Consider the following 7515-nt stretch of genomic DNA (forward strand, 5'->3'; position numbering starts at 1 on the left):
CTGCCAAAACGTAATTGTAACATTTTTTCTTATCTTATCCTTAATACTACTATGTGTGCGCGTGTGCGCGCGCAAGTGTGTGTGAGTGAGTGAGTGAGAGACAGAGAGAGAGAGAGAGAGAGTGTGTGTATGTGAAGAACGCTGATGAGATATGAAATAACCAGTAGCCAATTGAATAAGCTACCCTTTTGGATTTATATATTTGTAAATCTGACTCTGTGCCTCACCAACCATGAACCTCACCGCACGTCACTGGAGTACACCCTGCACAGATCTGATCTGGAGTCCATCACAGAGACACAGACAAACAAGGCAAACAACTATTCACACTTTCATTGACACCTCAGGGAAAATTTAGAGTTACCAATGAACCTAACGTGCATGATTTTAGTCAGTGGGAGGAAAACTGGAGTACTACGAGTCAATCCACAGCAAGACAATGTAAAGTCCACCCAGATAGGCCGGGAGACCACCTGCCCAGCACCATCACCACAGTGAAGCATGGTAGTGGCAGCATCATGCTGTGGGCCTGGTATTCAGCAGCAGGGACTGGGAGACTGGACAGAGGTGAGGGGAAGATGATTGGAGCAAAGAACAAAGATACCTTCAATGAAAGCCTGTTCCACACGACAAGGAGCCAAAACTCACAAGAGAAGACACACAGGGGAGGCTAAGGGATACTGAGTGAATGTCCTTGAGTCTCCGAACCAGAGCCCTGACCTGAACCGTGTAGAACATGTCAGGAGAGATCTTAAAATTAGTCCTCCAATGGTCCCCATTCAACCAGACTGAGACTGAGAGGGTTTTGAAAATATTTTAGAAAAACTCACCGATCCAGGAGAACAAAGCTTGTTGCATCAAACCACAAAAGATCTGACACTGGATTCTTACCGCTAACAGATGATGACCACCACAGCTAACCAATATTAGCCAACACACAAATGGCAACAACTGTCAATTTTACAGATACTGAGGTAAAATTTGATTAGAGAGTGACTGAGAATAATTTACAACACATACTATGAGCATGGCATCTTCCCATATCGCGTGACATTAATTTCAAGCTTTGACCAAAATAAATACAACTTATTTCTCAGCATATAATAATATTATTCTAAAACTCTGGACATCCTTCAAGGAATGCTGGGCTTTTACATTCGATGTTGCTTTTACATATATCTTGAATGGCTCAGTTGTCGATCATTGCAGTTGAGAATAATTATCAGAACCTTCTCCCAGAGTCTGAGTGTTGTGTGTTGGATCTCTTTGGTGTCGTTTTGCTCTCAGCTCTGTCAGCTGAAAGCCATCAAAATATCAGACAGGATATGAAGAGGAGATATGGACTCGCTGGAATGGAAGCACGGCGTTCTGAATGAAGCCTCCCTGCAATCAGAGATCAGATTAGAGGTCAAGATTTGGTCAAAACACATCTCCAGTTTCGCACAGAGAAGACGACTGTTTGTTGTGACAGATGAGGGGGAGTGGACGAGAGGCAGGGTCACCAAACGAGGGAGAGAAGGATCAAATCAACTAAGTGAGCAGGGGAGCGGATGGGCTAAGAGAGAAGGAAGTGAGGATGACAAGGTGCATGCAGAGGAAGAGCATGTGGGGAGATAAGATAGTGCAGATGAATCCAGAAGGGAAGGACTGAGAAGAAGAAGAAAAGTAATTTGAGAGAGAGCAGTGGAGGAGGTTGAGGCAGGGCTGACAGCGGGCCATTCATCCTCCATGCTAGAGGAGACAAACTGCTGGCAGAGGAGGACAGGCCCCATAAATCACTCGGCAGCACGCGCACACACACACACACACACACACACCAACATACACCCACACACACCCAGAGTAAAACATATTCCTGGCCACACACACGTATAGAAGACCATATGTGAACTGAAAACACACATCTCCTACAGCTTATTTTGGCCTGGCTGGGTTCTCCTTTTTTCTCTCTGACTCTCTGGTTGTCTTTGTGTCCACAGAACTCACTGAAATACAGTTTGGGAGTTCTTGTACTTTCTGGGTTATATTTTCTACCAGTTTATACCTCTGCTACAGCTGAAATGGATGTATAAAGTAACAGAAAACAGAATATGTAGAAGCATACTCTACTTTATTATTACCTGCTGTTGAAAGTTGAGGGCGATGGCTGTACCTGCGGTCTGTGTGTTTGTTCGACCGTCTTGTTAGGAAAAGATCTCCTGAACCACTGAACAAATTTTAATTAAACTTTCAGAAATTATTCATTTGATATACATCCACAAATGACTGACTTTTGGAGTCAGTTTAATTCAAGGTGGCTTGCATAACCTTAAAAAGCATAAAATTGGCTATATCTCTGCCAGTTTTACAGAAACTGACATAAAATGTGGTGTGGTTGTTATTGAAACTAAGCCCCAACACATATTTTGAGCACTAACAGATTGCACGAGATCTCAGTTTAACATGTTGCCATTAAATAGTTGGAGTCAACTTTTTCTGTTGGCAAAATATCTCATGAACCACTGCACAGATTTTGATGAGTCTTTAATAAGTCAGGAAATAATCACTGAATGTACATCTAAAACTGATTATTGTTTGAAACCAAACAAATTTCAGATGGCCACCACAGCTCAGTGACCTTTCAGAAAAACAGAAATGACTATAATTCAGTCAATTTTACAGGTTATTGTGCTAAAATTTGGTGTGGTTGTGCTTGGTTTGCCTGAGAGTCATTAACAACACATACTCTAAGCTAAATCTTGCAATCTCTTACATGAGATTATGCAAAACGTCAGGAAAAATAGTTTTGCGTTCTTAGGTTGGCAGTGAACGTTTTTGTATTCTGTTACTTTAATTGCTGCTTGTTACCAGAGGAGGAAGAGTAAGACTACAGAGAGAACTGTGTTCTGTGATGGAGTCTCAGCAGTTGCTGGAATAAAGTTTGCGAGTTTAAACAGTGGTCTTCTGTTTCATTACTACTGCCACAACAAATAGAGCTTTATTTGTAGCATATAATTAAAGTCTGTTTTGTTGCTTCACATCTGTCATAGCAAAGACAGAGTTGAGCTGAAAGGCAAAGCTCTCAATTTACTGGTTCCAGGGGGAGCTCGAAGTAGAGCCGCTGCTCCTCCACATCAAAAGAGGTCACCTGAGGTGGGTCAGACGTCTGATGAGGATGACTCCTGTAGTCCTCCCTCTGGAAGTTTTCTGGGCAAGTCCACCTGGGAGGAGACTAGAACTCACTAGATGGACAGATGAATGCAGCCTGGCATGGCTTTTAAGCTTTGTATGTTTTTTTCTTTCTAAATGAAAATAACTAATTACCTCCTGCCAAAAGGATGTTTGTTTGTCTGTTTGCAAAATATTTAATGAACCACTGAACAGATTTTAATGAAACTTTCAAAAAGTAATGATTCAGTTGACCTTAACAACTGAATTACTTTTAGAGTCACTCCAATTCAAGATGGCCACCACAACTAAACAACCTTAGCAAACACAAAATGGCTGTAACTTGCAGATACTGAGTTTCAATTTGGTGTGACAGTAACTCAGAGTCATTCATAACCAATATTTTGAGTGCTACACATTGTACTTTGCTTGAAACTTCACCCTTACAGCTGAAGTCCTGTTTGTTTGTCTATTAGCAAATATTCCCATCAACCACTGAACAGATATTAATAAACTTTTGGAAACTAGTTATTGACATCTACAACTGATTGACTTTTCGAGTCAGTCAAATTCAACATGACTCAGACCTTAGCCAATACAAACACAGGCTGTAACACAGTCAGATTACAGTCAAACTACTACATGTGGTAGTAGCTTAGAGTCACTCACAGCACAAACTCTGAGTGGAACATCTCACAATATCACATAAAATTTTGTGAAAATATTACTTTTTAAGGTTTGACCAAACAGATTACATATGATATACCCTTTCTGTCAGTTTACAAGTACTATGTGTTGTCTTTATATTATGTTTCTATAAATGGCATTAATGGTATCTCTTGAGCTATTGGTTGTAGGATATTGTGTTTTCCTGAATTTGTGGTGTTGCACCATAATCACAAAACTGGTAGGTCACTGATGTTCTCTGTTGGCTCTTACTGTAGTTTTACAGTTAAATACTGCAAATTTTAACACTAAAAGTAAAGTACTTTGTCTGTCTAGTATGTTCTCTACATAAGATGATCTTAGTCTAAAACTCTGGCATGAAAGGAGGTGGGTGTTATGTATTCCTTCAAGAAATGCCTATTTCAGTAGCATTGTTGAACTAGTTCTTTGCAAGAAGTCTGCTTTTATTTTATATATACTTTAAAGGCCCAGTATAACATTTAAGGTAACGTATTGGCAAAATATTTTATTCAAGAATATGATTAGTAAATTATTACATGAAAATCAGAATTTTGATTTTTTTTATCCTAAAATAAACTGTTTAAATTCTGTTGCTAAAAGTCTATTGGGTTGAATTACCTTATTTTGAGAGTTTCATTTAAGTGTTTTTGCTAAAGTAAAACACTGTTTACTTTGTTTTTGTGGTTCTATTTCTGTCATGGAGGAATGTGTGGAACCTTCTGGATTTTCTGCTTAGAGTCCAGTAATACTTTATTGGTCATCGCTCACTCTCTTCGTCTCTCTGTGGCCTTTCCTAATCCAGTCTGTCTCTGTGTGTGTGTGTTCTGCCAGTCACAAACCTGCTGCTTTCCTTATCTGCCCACTGAGGATGAGGAGTTCCTCTTCACCCAGCCTTGACCTCAGCGTTGACACCCCCCCACACACACACACACGTACTCCCCCCTATTTTTAGCTAGCCATTTTGATACTCTTAACATTAAACTAGCATTGAGTATTTTTAGCTTTCAGCAAGTATTTTGCTTCTTTGAGCTGGCATTATCCTGCTTTTGGCTTCTAGCTCATGTTTTGCTCCTTTCAGCTTTAACAACTCAGTTTCAGCTTCTTTAGCAAATTTCAGCAGTCGGTCAGTCAGCACTCAGCATTCACACTGCATTTTCACAGAAATTTAATTTTCTCTAGCTTTGTATGTACAGTATATTAAATCATTTTATGCTTAATTTGGGTCCACATTGACATAAGTCTTGAATCACAGGTAAATAATAGTGAGACTTATCAAACTTAGTTAAACAGTCCTTAGTATAGTGCAGAGTTTACTCAATTATTTACAAAAATCTGAGCCAACTTTCAAACTTCTGAGAACACATTTGGCTATGTTAAAATAAGATTCCCAGCACTCAAAGCAGATTTTACTAAAGATAGCTCCACTGGATTTGTGTTATGCAGTTTTGTTTGTCCCTCATACAGCTTCATAAACAAAGATTTTGATTCAAAGCCTATCATTCTTTAAATAAATATATTTTTTCAACTGCCTTTCTTGCCATACTTTTAAACTAAAATCACATTGAGAAATACAGACATTATAGCTCTTTTGATCAAACTTTGAAAGTAATTATATTCTCAATCTGATGAGATATCTAAAAGTACTATGTGTTGAGAATGTCTCTATGCTACTACCACACCAATTTTAGCTTATTTAGCAATTTTACCCTACATCTGTAAAACTGACAGAGGTATAGCTATTTTTGTTTTTTCTAAGGTTTCACCTCGGAAAGTAGGGGCTGAAACCATAGAAGTGTTTTCTTAGGTTTTCTAAAGTTTTCTAAGGTTGCTAACTATGGTGGCCAACAGGTGCAAACACACAGTAAATGGCTAATCACACAGTTTAAGAGTGTGCATCATTCAGGTGTTTGTGGTGCATTCCGCTGTTTGCTGTGCATTTGCACGTGTAAGCCGCCGTAGCTAACAGACAGACACATGCACACACAGACATAGGCAAAAACATTACTGCTCACCTTTCAGCCAAGGGCAAGAAAAAAAACCTGCAAATTGCCTGTTAGTGTTTTGTGTTGTCTAATTATTAGGTTACTTATTATCTTTTTTGAAAATTTTGAGATTAGAGTTGTTTAAATAAGATAGAAAACCACTTTGGTCTTGGTCCGACTTGGACTAGCTGTTAGCTTGTCAGTCCTGTCTCTATTTTTATAAAACTGAGGTCATACAAACACTATCTGCAGACAGTAAGATATTAATTGGTCATAACCTTTTTGCAGTACCCCACGTCAAAAAATCGGAAGCATCAGATCTCTGGATATTTTTAGAAGATTTTTATTAAATAAATTTTTTTGTCAACTGATTGATGAAAAAATTAAGATTGTGAAGTTTTATTAGGAAAATGTATGCAGTATAACTGCAGTTTTTATTAAATATAGTACTTGTTTTTTTTTCCCTTTTGTTTCCATCTTTTCTTTTTTATTTTGTTTTTGGTGTAAAAATAAATGTCACAGTTTCTGGTGTTTTGTCTTTGTAATTCTTGCTTTGCTTTGGTTGTCTGTTGGTTTCTGTGTTCATGCCTTGTCACCATTCACCTCCCCAGTATTTTTCCACCCATGTCTGCCATGCCCATCTCCACCTGTCAGTAATCATTATCACTCACCTGTGCCTATTTACCTCATCATCCTCAGTCCTTAAAAACCAGTCACTTTTTTGTCATTCCTCACTGGGTCATTCCGTTCTGCTTGTTCATGGTACCACGTTTGTCCTCTTGTTCCATGCCACGTTTGTTTTTGCCTTGCTTTGCCTTTTTGGATTTTTTGTTATTGTTAGTTTTGCCGCCACGCCAGCGCTTTGTTTTTGATAGTGTTTTACTTTAATAAATTAGTTTTGGTTTCCTAAAATGAGTCTCCGTTCTGGGTTCGCCTCCATCTCCCTGCCCTCTGACAATAAAGGCAAATTTGTGAAATAAAAGCAAATAAAAATGAGGCGTAAAAATAATGCTATGAGCATATATAATGTAACCAGTGAAGTTATTTTGAGGCTTGAGGGATTGAAATCTGAGGCCTTGCTGTTTGCAGACTGTACTTGAGCTGAATAGTCTCTTTATGAGCAGTGAATGCAGACATGGCTTTAGCAGCTCACAGAGGTCAGTATAAGTGTGTCTGTATGTGAGCAGTTTGTTTACAACACACAGTAAATCCTCAGAGTGACCCAGGTCCTTCTGTATGTAATCATAACACAACATCTTCACAGGCAGCATTGACTGTGGATTAAACTTGCACATAACAGTGGGAGAATTTGTCTACATGTATAGCCAGTTGTGTCAGAATAAATTTAGAGTTTAAAACACTGAAAATCACTGTTGAAGCAAACTCAACTAGAGTTTGGCAAATGGCATGTGGAAGACTATGGTCAAATGCTTCTTGGCAGCCGGCCCTCGTCGAGATTTAATCTGATGTTTCTTTAATCAATCAATCAATCAAATTTTATTTGTATAGCACATTTCAGCAGCAAGGCATTTCAAGGTGCTTTACATAATTAAACAACAAAATAAAAACAGCATGTGACATTGAATAAACAGTAAGAAAGAGAAAAACATCGAAGACATCAAAAACCCGTACTCTAACCCTAATTTAGCCATAAGCAACTCTAAACAGGTGGGTTTTAAGTTGAGATTTAAAGGCACCC

The 7515-nt window shown here is 38.6% G+C and overlaps 1 long non-coding RNA gene across 1 annotated transcript in view; it reads right to left on the reverse strand.

Moving 5' to 3' along the window:
- Nucleotides 1-151: 151 nt before the first annotated feature.
- LOC112449856 overlaps nt 152-7515 on the reverse strand; it is an 11479-nt gene continuing 4115 nt past the window's right edge. Inside the window, exons 3-4 of the long non-coding RNA XR_003038402.2 lie at nt 3128-3200; nt 152-1383 (exon numbers count right to left, since the gene is read on the reverse strand). This is a non-coding gene — a long non-coding RNA (uncharacterized LOC112449856). The remainder of the gene's footprint in view (nt 1384-3127; nt 3201-7515) is intronic.

This window comes from Kryptolebias marmoratus, linkage group LG14 (assembly GCF_001649575.2).
Source record: "Kryptolebias marmoratus isolate JLee-2015 linkage group LG14, ASM164957v2, whole genome shotgun sequence".
In the NCBI taxonomy this organism is placed as follows: Eukaryota; Metazoa; Chordata; class Actinopteri; order Cyprinodontiformes; family Rivulidae; genus Kryptolebias; species Kryptolebias marmoratus.